This window comes from Haemorhous mexicanus, chromosome 3 (assembly GCF_027477595.1).
Source record: "Haemorhous mexicanus isolate bHaeMex1 chromosome 3, bHaeMex1.pri, whole genome shotgun sequence".
Taxonomy (NCBI): Eukaryota; Metazoa; Chordata; class Aves; order Passeriformes; family Fringillidae; genus Haemorhous; species Haemorhous mexicanus.
In genome coordinates this window covers 37,955,923-37,969,387 of record NC_082343.1, presented here as the reverse complement: position 1 = coordinate 37,969,387, position 13,465 = coordinate 37,955,923, and the positions used below count along the sequence as shown (strand labels likewise).

Below are 13,465 nucleotides of genomic sequence, written 5' to 3'. Positions count from 1 at the left end.
GGGACAAAGAGATGATCACAGCACTGCTTCTCATAACAAAGCATTGCCACAGTTTGCATTATGCATATGCTTTGACATTTACACACAAAAACTTCATGCAAGGAGAACAATGATGTAAAAACCAGTTTGCTTTCTAGCGATTTGGAAAATATTTTAAAGCTGCACTAAATAAAAGAATTTAATATCCTAAAGAAGCTATTAAGAAGAGCCTGTGCCTCCCTGGACACTAATGTAGAGTTTGTGTTCTGTGATAAGAAAATACGTTAATTAGAGACAACAAAATAGAATAGAAGTGGGTCTGTGATTATTCCTACTATTTATACACACTGCAAGAGCACAGTGCAAAATTTCCAAGCATGGCAGTAAATGCCATTGTCTGTGCCATGATGTGATACCAGGGAAGCTGATGCATCTATTTGGGAATACAAAGAGCACAACAGATAGTAAGAGAGATTGAGAAAAAGATATTTGAAGATTGTTGCGATGACATACTTCCAGATCAACTCCTCCAGGAAGTTCATATGCTTGTTCACTTCCCACTGCATTGCAAGTCCTTACTTGCTCCTACAATGGCATTATTAGGATTGGATCATAATTATTCCTTTAATAATACTAAAATATAATGGAAAAGAATAAAAACATTTCTTGAGAGTGTTTTAGATAGCATTTTCAGCAAATTCAGTCCTACGAATATTTACTATTTTGGTATGTGTCCATTTTACTCCCTTCTCATTGGAAAAAAAAAGTCAAAATTGCATACAATTTCTAGGCAAGTTATTAAAATTCAAGAATATTGCCACTAGAGAATTAATACTTAATTGCATAATGAGAAAATTAGGGGTCTCATTTTATTTTCTTAGCAAAAAGGAGAAAAGCTAAATAGAAAACAAGCCAAGTGGATTGGGAAGAATAATTTTTGAAATAAGCAAGGCAAACCTTCACTAGAAAGATGCATGGATTTGACTGCAACAGTACATTTGAGAATGTCAATATATGCAAGGCAATACCTCTACAGTATACACATTATTATGCAGCAAAGAGATAAATTATGCGTGTAACTATACCCCTATGAGAAAAGAGATTTCTGACAGAACATTATCAAGGCATATCTGACCTCTTTTTTGCATTTTTTGCTGATAAAACACATTCTCTTAGAATTCTATTAATGCATAGAGCCATAACAATTTTTCAGTGGTGTTCCTCAATTAAAGACATCACAGGTAATCCTCAAGTTTCTTTTTTAACCTTTCTTTTTTACTACTAGTTATCTCTGTCAGTACTATTTTAATAATTTCAATTTCTCTGTAGAAATTCTATTTTGCAAGGTGTTTTGCAGTCACATCATTTATCTAGTCCTGCCATGCCTATGTGTTTACATTTTCTTTGCACAAGCTTGTCTTTCTATTCTCAAAATCACTTTTGACGGTCTTTACAAAAATTTCCTCTAAACTTTATACATTGCTCTCACATTGATTCACATATAAGTCACTCTGTAACAGGAACAGCAGCATTAAAGCAGATCAAAAGCACTTCATTTTTAGCCTGGGATTAGATAGTCCTGTGTAATGGATGGCATTTCTTCACCTTTACTCCCCATATGCCAAATAAACAAATCTTTCAAACTGATGGAAATACTTTTACTGTCTTTACCTGGGACACAATCATAAAGAAGCTATCAGAATTTACTTCTCTCATAAAATGACACTGCTGTCTTTTGGACTTTTTGTGTCTCTGTACAGCTTATTAGTGACCCTATAACAAATATAGTTTTCAGGGTTTAGCTTTATTAAATATTCTAGGAGTGTCGATATTTTTTATGCTTTGACACCTGTCTGGCTGGTTGATTTGTTTTAGATTTGCTAGCTCAGTCTGCAGCAGTTCTGGCCATCACTTTCACAACAGAAACAATCACTGCGTCAAGCTGAGGTTTCCATCTCGAAGAGAAGACCCAGGACTACTCAGATTTATACCAGGATCCTCAAGCTGAAATGCAGCCCTACAAGTTGTTTGGCTAGCAGCTCCATTTTAAACAAGAAATTAGCCTCGTTACAGTCCTACAGCGTTTAACACTCTACATCTCACCTCACCACACGACTTCTAACTCTTTTTCTGCCTGGCTCCCCTAAGGAGATGCAGTAATTGATGATTAGCATTCCAAAGCCATGCTTGCATCCTGTGAGCCTGTCATATTTAATTACATTTTAACTATATTCATCTTCTATAATAGTCTGAACATAATTTAGATAATTATCTTTTGCTCTCTTATTCTCTTACTCTGCCTGTCTCACTTAGAGCTCCTTGCAATGAAAATCACTTTCTCTGTTTAAACATATAAACAGACTCTTGGGCCAAGAATTTTCACCTCTCAAACAGCTGAAAACCTGATGGCTTTGTGCATCTCACAATCTCTTCACCACACTCTATTCAGAGAAAGGAAAAAGATCACTGGAAATCACACCACTTTCATATTTCTTCTTGTCTTTTTCCCTATTAGGCTATCGCAAGAAGAATGCAAGAAACTCCAGGTAAACCAAATTAATACCTTGCTATTCATTAAACTATCTACAGTTCCAAAAGAGCAATTCACCTCCTAAAGAACATAACAGGTTTTTTCAGCATTTGGAATATTTTCCTAGTTATTCCTAAGAAAAGCTGCTATCTTTCTAAAGATTTATTACACATAATAGGACATAAATAGTGATTCTTCCCCATTATTTCCTTCTCTCCCAGAAAGAACAAATTAAGAAAGAAGGGGAAGCTTATATTTTATTGAGGTTTTCTAACGAGCCAGTGGCACTACACAATACTACCACACTGTGGGCTTACCAGAGCAGCATTGATCAGAGCTGAAACCCAGTTCAGGCCAAAGATGTCAGACAAAAGAGTAACCTGCTACATGTAACTAACATTCATCAAGCTGTAATAACCATTCCTATCAAGGCTTGCTTTAGGCTAAGCATGTACATTTTCAATGTGCACATCATGTCTCCTTACTTTCCAAGATGACATACAATTTCCATATTTCTCTTTCTCACTCCAAGGAAAAAAAAAAAAAAAAGCAAAGCAGACTGTGAGGCAAATTTAACCTCCATTTTACTTTCTAATATTTGTCTACATTTGCCTTATTCTGCAGTAAGTAATGAAACACTTCTTAGCTTATTTGGATGTTGACTTTTTCAACTGTAACTATGTATTTTTTTAATGGAATTTGTAAAAGCAGGTAACAGGACAATTAAAGAAGAGTTGTGTCCTTTTTCTATATATTAGTCTCATGACTGTACTGATATAAAGAAGGAAGATTGTAACCAGCATGTGACACTGCCAAATAAAATTGTGTGCACAGATAAGCAAGCTTACTGGAAGAGTGCCACAGTATGTTCTGCATGATATGTTACACCCCCTGCTTTGTTAATGAACACCATACTAACCTCTCTTATGGAGTACCTATAAAATAAACACAGAATCACACAACATAAATGCTATAAAAGTAATTGTTATACAGATACTCTTTGTTATAAAAAGATCTGCAGCTACCTTATAAATTGCCTATAAAACCCAGGTTTTCCACCATAACAGCAGTAAACAATGAAGGGAATACTCCCTCTCCTGTTAAAGCTGTACTTTAACACAGGAACTCAGAAAGACAGACCCTTAAAGAAGTCAGGCTGAGTAGCTGGCTCAGCCAACCCCTTGCCATCCAGCCTCCCAAGCTACTGAGGGGGGAAAACAAAGCATGAGAAAGAAAATATTGTTAGGAATCAAAGGTCATCAATGTTTTGGTTTATAAACTGAAGCCAATTAAGATAAATTCTACTACTGGTCTACCTCAACTAAAACTGATTTTCCATTTCATGCTATGACCATGACAGCACTTTCTCAAAAGGTGGCCTATGAAACATGGGACTCCCTAGGGAAGCAAGGAAGGTCCAAGCTGGAAGTAACAGCTTTTTATCAGTTGCTCTCAGAGATAGAGGCAAAACTGACCTAATTATGCATCTTGGCAAAAAAACCCAAAAAAACAAAGAACACCAAACAGCCAAAAAGGACTTTAAGTACTAACAGAGGTAATAAAAATGGTTTGTATAAATAAGACAAGAGTCTAAATAAATGTGAGAATAATAATAAATACTAAAATTCACCTGTTGCATATTTGTTACATAATAGTTTCATATATTGACAAATAAAAGCATGCACAAACACCTCTTGGGAAATTTTCCCTCAAAAGTTTCTATTGTAAATATACTTCCCATAAGGACTGCATAATTCTGAAAGCATTTGAACTAAATTTGTAGCTATTTGTAGGATAATTTATATGATTTGGTCCCTTGCACCAACCCCAAAAAAAATCTGTCCTCTATAAGAATGTTTTACTAAACTACTATAAATGTTGTATTGCATGGGATTTGTTGTAGAAGCCAAATGTGGGCTTGAAAAAACAGACCTGCTAGAAAAAAAATTCTGACATACAATAGATTTCATAAAGTCTATACTGGCTTTCTGACATCATTATAAAACTTCTCACTTGAAAGACTCCATATAGTAACACCTACTTTCAAAGCCTCAGTGCTGACATTTTTAGAAAAAGTATTACAAGAAGAAAATGTTAAGAACATAGTCATATTGAACAATGGGAAAACTGAATGTAATAATTATCTTTCTACCTAAACGAAGCAATCAATTTTCAAATATTTCCACATATTAATGTAGGCAACTGCTGGCATTTCTGTACTGCATAGGCTCATATAATTTAGCTTGCTTACACCTTTTTTCAGTTTCATTAAGTTATCTTTCTTTATTCATCAACATTTTAAAATCTTACATAAAATTAAATTACTAGCAATTTGCTGGAAACTGGCAGAATGCCATGAGCCAAATTTCTATGTTGTAGCAAGAACTGTGCATGTAGTACTTGGACACACATCCTTGGGGATTGGCAGTGGCAGAGGAAACTGACAGCAGACAAAGGCTGTGAACTGGAGTAACTTGAGAGTTCATCTTCCTTCTGTGTACATCAGAGCACACATGCACATGACAAGTCTGCATAATCCCAGAGGCTGAACTGGGTTTTTTGTGCTTACTTGTTACCAACAGTTATTGCTCCCGATGTTCACACTGGTAGCAAAGATATGAAAAGCCATCCAAAGCAATAACAAACCCAATAATACAATTAATGGGATGCTTTCAGCTTTGAAGACTTCTTGTCCCCATAAATCTACAACAGATTGTAGGCTACTTTTATTATGTAACTTTTCATACCAATGGAAAAGTTGATTAAAAACAAATATGCAAGCAATTCTTTTAGAGATATGAGGCAGAAACATGCTCCCTATTAATCAGTTTCTTTGTAGTGTGTACACCAACGCTATTTATTGCACTTGTCTCTTACATTCCCTTGGGTGTAATTTCACGGCCCACTCGTAAAAACTTCACATTTACAGCAACCGCTCTTCTATTACACTCGATAACATCTAATTGACATGTCAAACCTCCAAGGAATGCAGTAAATTGAACCACAGCCTCTAAGAAGAATAAAATGGTGAAAAAAGTAAATCAGCATGTGCCTCCTCCCAACAGCAATACAAGCATAGTGAGGTTTGGTAATGGAAGGGAGGAAAACTGTTACCCTTTCTACTACCACACTGAATTATCTATTAACCTCAATGTCAGAAAGGAAAGCCTTGTGCCCTCAGACTGAAACTCACCCACTAAAAACCCTGAACCTGAATCTAGGACTGCAGTAATTTTAGACATGAAAGTGAAATGAACCGAGACAGACAAATGTAACATATACAACTTTTTTTTCTGTTACTTTTTGAACAGAAGAAAAGAAAATCCCTCAGAATAGTATCTGGTAAACTGAATTTTAGCATTGAGTCAAGAACTCTCTGCCTTCGAAACTTATAGGCAAAGAATTGGGTAAAATTTCAGAAATACAATTTTTAAAAGAAATGAAACATGACTCATAATAATGAAAGAGCACTAAACAAAGTCAGGCAAAACTTGTTTGCGTAGTAACCAAGGTATCAGGAAAAAGGTAGAATGATTTAATAAACATGTACATGAAATATATGAAATCCATTAAGAAAGAAAAATTAGTTTACAGGTATAGAAGAAAAATAAGGGAATGAAATTAGGTAATATGATGATATTCTGTACTGTCATTGAGAAATAAATTCTTACTGTGAGAATTCAGTGTAATAGAAAAGCAAAGAGCAAAATGGAAGCATCATCTCTAAGTACGTGAAACAAACTCATAAAACATTATTCTAAAAAAATAGACCACACACCACACAGTGCAGAAGACCTCAAAGGATGAACCTAAAGATATAGTAATTCTTTGACTTTGTGTTTCATGGTTATAATCTGTCCTGGTAAAAACATTACTTGAATAAATCAATGGCTTAATACTGCATGAATCTCAATGCAAAACATCTGTAACCCTAAAGAACGTGCCTGTTTAGGCCAGCATAAACAAATGGGTACTTTTCAGAGTTTTGATGAAATTAGATTCTGAATATCAGCAACCAAATTAGGGCAAACCTCTTGATTTGACATCTTAACAACTGACTGGCCTCCTGACAGTACAAGGAGATGTCAGCAGTTGCTGTATTATTTAATTATTTTGCCTGTAAGAAAGGGCCACAAACAAAAAAAAAACCCCCAATCCTTACATTCTAGGTCATCTGGGTATCTCTTATTTATTAGTTTATTATTTTAAGCAACAATGAATTTCAAAGTAAACAAACATAGCCACAAAACCACAGTTTGGGTATTAGGCATTCGTTATTTATCTCAGGCAGATAAATGGGCCAGTTTCACAGGAGATATGTACAATTTGGATAACTTTTTTGTAGTAATATTTATTTATACAGGTGCAGAGAGGGTGCATGTGTGGGTATACGCATGCACACAGACATCTTCAAAGAGAGAATTTAACACTGTGAAGGCAAGCCAATGTATTGCCACAAGAGAAAAAAAATTCTTGAAAGTAAATGACTGTTTTGATTTTTTATTTTGAATAGAAGACTATACTACAAATATTTTACACATACTGAATTGCCTTTTCTTGTTAAAGTATTTTTTTCTAGATGGTAATAGCAATACATATATCTATTTTTAATTTAACTATTTCTGCTGGTCTCCAAAGAGACATTAATGTCTTTGCTGGCATGAGGGAAAAACTCAATACCTAAAAGAAACAGGTAGTGATATTGTGGGTATTATTTGGTATTGCTTATTTTCTCTGAGGCAGAACTGAGCTAACATCCAAATTGATGTCAGATTTACTGTGGTGTTTTCACAACTCTCCTCACAGCAGCGTGTGCGAAGAGGAGCAGAGACCATGGCAGTCACAAGGCAAAACTTTAATGAATATGGTACATGCAGAGCTGTAGTGAATAAGAACATGGAAAAACATTTAAGGCAGAATAGGACACTGCAGTGTGGAGCTCCTTGTTACTCTGTGAAGGCTTGCTCAAAAGATCAGTGTATATTGTGGCTGAAAAGCAAACAAGGAACTGAAGGTAGAAGCAGAAAAACAGAAAAGACAAATTAACAATTTGAAAATCTTGCGATGCTGAACTGCTGTTAAGAAATGTAACTTTAAAGAAGCCAGACACTTCTTCAATCAATCTAGAATCTCCTAAAACAGAAGCTAGCAAATGAAATGTTAGATGCAGAAATTCTACACTGCTGAGAGGCTCCTAATGCTCTGAAATAGAAACTCTGGTTTCTCTCTGTGAAATCTTAATTCTTTGTGCTTAATAAGACAACACTGTGAAGCTGGAGTCTTTCTTCTTTTGCTTTATTAGAATCTTTCGAAAATGTGAGCATATAAACACAGGGAAAAATATGTACTTCAATGCCTCTATCGTGCAGGGCTTAAAAGCTCAATAATTACACAAAATGACCCTTTATATCTGTCTGACTTGTTCCAGTAGGTATTATTACCAGGATAATGAACAGACTAATGAGAACTCTTAGTTTATTTTTGTGAAGTGAGACTTGAAATTGAGCTTCACAGTGTAGCAATTTCCCAGACATCTTGCTTGAATATATTTCATTTTGTATTGCATGAATGTGGCCACAGTGAATTCAGCAACCCTGGAGCAGGCATCTGGATTTCACAGAGCTGCTGTGAAACTTGCTTCATGTGAAATAAATAGGATGAATCATAGTTGAAATATACTTCATTTGACAGAAGAAGAGGTATAAGAAGAGTTTTGGTGTGAAATTAACTTCATGTCAAATACGACGAAGTATGGTCAAAAAAAATCTGCTTGACATCAGAGGTACAAGAACAGCTCCTTTTATCCTGTTCCACCTGGCCACTTGGAAGCTCAGGCATGAGACAGAATTAAGGATTACAAAGAAATTAGGAAAAATGTTTGCTCATTCTAGGTATGACAGGACAATAGATGCATTTAAAACTGATGGGAAACAGCAGGAGAAATGTGATGCAGGCATACAGGCAGTGGGAAAGAGAGCTGAGAAACTTTCGAGCCATTTTATTATGCAAGAAAACAGTTCTGTGGAAGTAGTTAAGGAGAATAATGATGAATGAAAACTGAGGCAAGGGAATTCTAGAAATGGGATCATACTGTGAAGTGCAGGAAATAGAAAAGGACAGGAATAAAAAACTGTTGTGCTTGTGGTTAAATATAAGAAACTACAAATATAAGTACTTAATGTGCCCTGTGCAGGAAAGATATTCATACACTTCAAATATTATCTCCATAGCAGAAGAAATAATCATATCATGATAGATATTAACCTGGTTTCACAAAAGTATACCCAGGAAAAAAATCCCAACTTGAGTTTGCTACTATTATTGTTTAGAACAGAAGTATTTTCTCACTAGAAATCCTTAGACAACATGGGAAACACTTTTCTGTACATCAGGAAAGGGGTTTAGGACTGTTAAGCATATGATCTAGATCTCTCTAGGTGTTCTTTACCTGTGAATTATCATCAAATAAAATACAGTAGTGAATGAAAACTTGAAATGCACATAATATGTCATGAGGTGGAAATATGAAACACTGGACAAGAGCAAAAATCTCAAAGTTGAAAATTATTCTGAAAAAAAATCAGAAGACAGTTAATAAATTTTGATAATAAATTTTGCATCCATGCTCTAAAGGTTGTTTCATGTGAAAGTATTGATTAGATTTATACATGAGCTACAGAAAAAAAAGTTGAGGGGAACTGAACTGAGAATTGAAATAGCTATTATGCAATAAAAACTCAATAAGCAATGGAAACGTAAAATTAAGTTTGTAAGCTTTTACACATTTGTATCAACAGAACATTCTGAATAACAAAGAATTAACAATATATGTATAATGCAGTATGTTACAAGCCTCCTGGAAATCAAGTAATGCCTGCCATGAGAAAATCTCAACCAGCCATACAGACAGCTGATACAAACTGCTTTAGAACTGTCCATCTAAAACCAATATTCATTGTCTCTCAAATTCTATCACAGTATTAGACAGAACATACTATGCCTGCTGCCAAGGGATTAGATCCATTTCACAATAACCACAAAAAAGAGAACTTTGAAGACTGATACTGAGTTGATGAGCACCATGATAGCCTGCTTAGTATTTGTCTTTGCAGGGTTTATTTTATCAGAAGTGTCATTAACTCTGAGGTCTGGTTCTCCTACTGGCCTTTGGTGTCTTTTGTTTTTCATTTGACTTTCAGACTCTGTCAGCAAATTCTCCTAACAAGTGCAAGTCTCTGTTGTTCAACACTAACACGTTCAAGTCCACTTATCATAAATGTTTTTAAAAATAGAAGGGAACATGACTGTTTTTCATTACTGTCATACTGTGTAGAGAAAAACACCTTATTGTGGAAAAGAAAAAAAATAGCCTCCACAGAGCATGTGAAAATTGTCAATTACACAACCAGTATGCATAAATTGGCTCTCACTTAGGAAGGTACACAAGCTTCCCCTGTGAAGATAACAGACATGCAGTTTTTTCTTCAGGCTTTTAAAACTGGGAGAAGAAAAGGTTAGGAGTAGCCTGTCACTTCCTGCCTTTGAGCACTGAATTATTAATTTACACAAAATACTACATTAAAAATGCCATTAAAACAACCTAAAGCAGCACAATGATAGTTTAAAGGGGAAGTTCATGCTTCAGTAGTCTGCCAAAACCAATACATGCTCTTTAAACATAATTTAATTTTTTTCTCATAGCTTTTTCTTTGACTTTCCGATTATCAAAGGTGTCTGTCGAGGTCTGTGTTTGGCAGACAGTTCATCCTCCCCTTTGTGCCAGCAACTGAGCAAAAATTAGAGACCTCACAGAACACTTGCAGGCTAATGACTTCCAGAAAAGTCTAACTCCACTGCAAGAACAGGTAGCCATAAAGCTAGGCAGCAAACAGTGAAGGCAAAAAGTCTTATCCACAAAAAGAACTCTTACCCACACATCTTTGAAGACAGGAAAATTAATAGGAAATATTACTAGTAATGCAAATTTTTTCATTGAAGTATTCTGTCTCTTCAAATGCGGGCCCCTGGGAAATTCTCCCATGTTTTCACTACATTCACTTTGATTTTCTACATTGGAAAGCAAGTGAGTTATTTTTCTTCAGTCTACAGCAATATATTAAACACAGAACTAACGCCAGAAAGGGCAACCTCAGGATTTCAAGACCTTATGAATCACTTATTTTGCACTCACATCTCCAGTATGTATATTGCAGTCAAGCAGGCAATCACAGTCCTGTGGAAGGACATATCTACCTCTTATTTTCCTTTAACAAAGACACAAGTCTAAGGGAAGACAATTTTTATATCAACAAAGGATTAGTTCATTTCAGGCTGGGATGTCAAATATTCATCAAAAAAAAAAAAAAAAAGGATTTGGCTGAGATAAAAAATAGCTGCAAAATTGGACCACACTAGCAAAAGACTTGTGTGGTTTCAACCAAGTGAGAGAGGAGCACAGCATTCAAAACCATACAGAGAACAAAGAGATGAGGGTACTGTTGTTTCTATCCCTGTATGCTCTAGTCTGGTTAATAAAAATTGCCAAATGTAGGCATTATAACTGTCTGCCTAAACCTGATCGTGGGTCAAACCCAAGAACAGTGCTTCAGTTTGATCATTCCTTTTCATTGAGGAGCCTGTAAATCAGCAACAGAAGGCACTCAGAGGCAGACTAAAGCTATCTATGTAATGCTAAGAGGAAGGACAGACAGATAAAAAAGAAATCCTTTGCATCTAGTAGGAGTATCTTCACCATTACACTATGACAGTAAACCAGAAAAACTGTACCACCTCCGCTTTACCAGCATCTGTTAATTTTGGTTAAGATCCAAAGCTATCTTCTCTATTTGTCACTGTTACAATTATCTGAAGTGAAAACAAGTTGCTTGTTTTCATGGCAACCATTCCCAGGTTTTCAATTTGAGCTTTTTTTTTTTTTTTTAATTACAGAAACGAACCCAAAAATTAGTTCTTCACATATTCCTGGCAGTGACTGGTTCAGTTTTCCCCTCTTCATTAAGAAATCTCTACCACCACATTGAAAGTTTACCCAACAATTTTAAGTGAGGGCCTTCATTCAGCACATGAGCCACTGAATGATGACTTCTATTCTACATTCCACTATTTTTAAACACTAAGAGTATGGCTTTTTTAGATCATACTGTGTTTCAGTATTTTATGGAAAAAAAAATTAGTGTGCCAGTACTGTATGCAATTACACACTGTATGAAATCACAATGCTCTGTTCTTTACAGACCAGACCGAACCTTTGTGGCATTTGACAGTTACATAACATTTTTTATACTTAACATATTTACTAGAGAAAAAGTATTGATACTATAGATATTACTGCATATGTTTATATTATACATATACTTGGTTATCAAACTGCTGTTACAATTCAAGTAATTTTTTGAGCTGAAGTAACTTCAGCATTTCTGCAAATCATACCTGAAAATAAAATGAAACATCTTTAGCTTTCTTTGACTGAAAAAACCTCAGTCTATAATTCCGATCATAAAGGCGAGAAATATAAATGGAACGTAAAAAATGCTATCAGATGCAAAGAAATCACCTGAAATTTGATGGCCAGTGAACTCTAGTAGCTTCATGACCAGGTCTTTTCATCTGCTAAAGCAGATACAGTGCTAGGACACTCCGTGTCTGTAGACTTCAAGAATAAAGACTGGCATTACGCCAGCTGACTGCACATCTGTCAGAGTAAGAAGTTAGGCAAAATGCAATTCTTTAATCCACATGAAAATTGTTCCTGCAGCCACAGCTTTGAGAATTTTCAGACTATGTTTTGAATCTATGTTTTGAATCAAGATTTTGAAGTATACCCAAAGAAGGCAGCTATCTTTACTTTAGGGATGTACCTTTATTTGCTCAAGGCTAAGGCTTTGAAAATAACAAAAAAAAGCAAAAAAGCATGGTTTGAACATGGTGAAAAGATATTTCAGCTGGGCAGTCTATCAGCAATTTCACCTGCACTGTGCGTACTTAAGCAAGTGCTCCTTTTGACTGTTAAAAGGCTTTCAATATCAAAATGTAAAAGGAAAAAGTGCACAAAGATTCCTGATATCTCTTTCTCTCCCTTTTGTGGTTTCAGCTTTTTAGTACTCCCACTGCTGGAGGCAGACAAAAAGACGAGTTTTATCTATTATGCTGAGATGTCTTTGAGAACGAGTGAAGATTTAATCGTTCGCCAGACCTGCAGGCAGAACCCAGATTTTCTGCTCATCAATATCCTGCCCTTTACAGGCACTGAAAGGATGTGTCAAGTTCTCCTTCACCAACACATCTAGAGTGCATTATAAAGCATCTGAGTCACACTGTTTGTTAAGAGACGAAATACAAACTTGAGAAAAATGTGTGTCAGCAGTGCTGCTACAAAGGACTGAATAGCTCTCTTGCTTGATGTGACAAACAAGAGAATCTGAATGCCTCTGAATTTGTAAAATCAATTTTGTTTTGGTTGGCACAAATACAAGATGGGTGGGGGCTGGCCCCATATAAACTGATGACTTGAATTTTGTCCAAAGAAAGAAAGCACATCTTATGGAAAACTGACTCAGGGAAAAGGAAAGATGTAAGATTTTTATAATGCTGAGCTAACCTGGGGTTAAATCAGGGAATCACATCCCATCAACATTCACTGAATGCTGAGCATATCTGGCTTCCGGATACATAATATATAAATTTGCAGACTGTCTTTTCAGTCCCATGACCAGTATCTAGATCATTCTTTGCTAGGAATTTGAATCATCATCACATGGTTTAAGAAGACTCTCAGCACTAAATTATTCTTCCATACTTGAGGAATGGATTTTATCATCAGAAACTGCAGTAAAGCCAACGGAGAGTATACAGTTAGAGAGTGTTCGTGCCTGATTTTTCCTGATTTAAGTATTGAAATGAAAATGGAAGTTTTTCTCCTTCTTTATCTCTGCTTAA

At 35.6% G+C, this 13,465-nt stretch overlaps 1 protein-coding gene across 1 annotated transcript in view; it reads right to left on the bottom strand.

Annotated features, from left to right (window-relative positions):
* The window catches only part of BTBD9 (BTB domain containing 9), a 114,884-nt gene that overhangs the window by 15,703 nt on the left and 85,716 nt on the right, over positions 1-13,465 (bottom strand). The window lies entirely within an intron of this gene.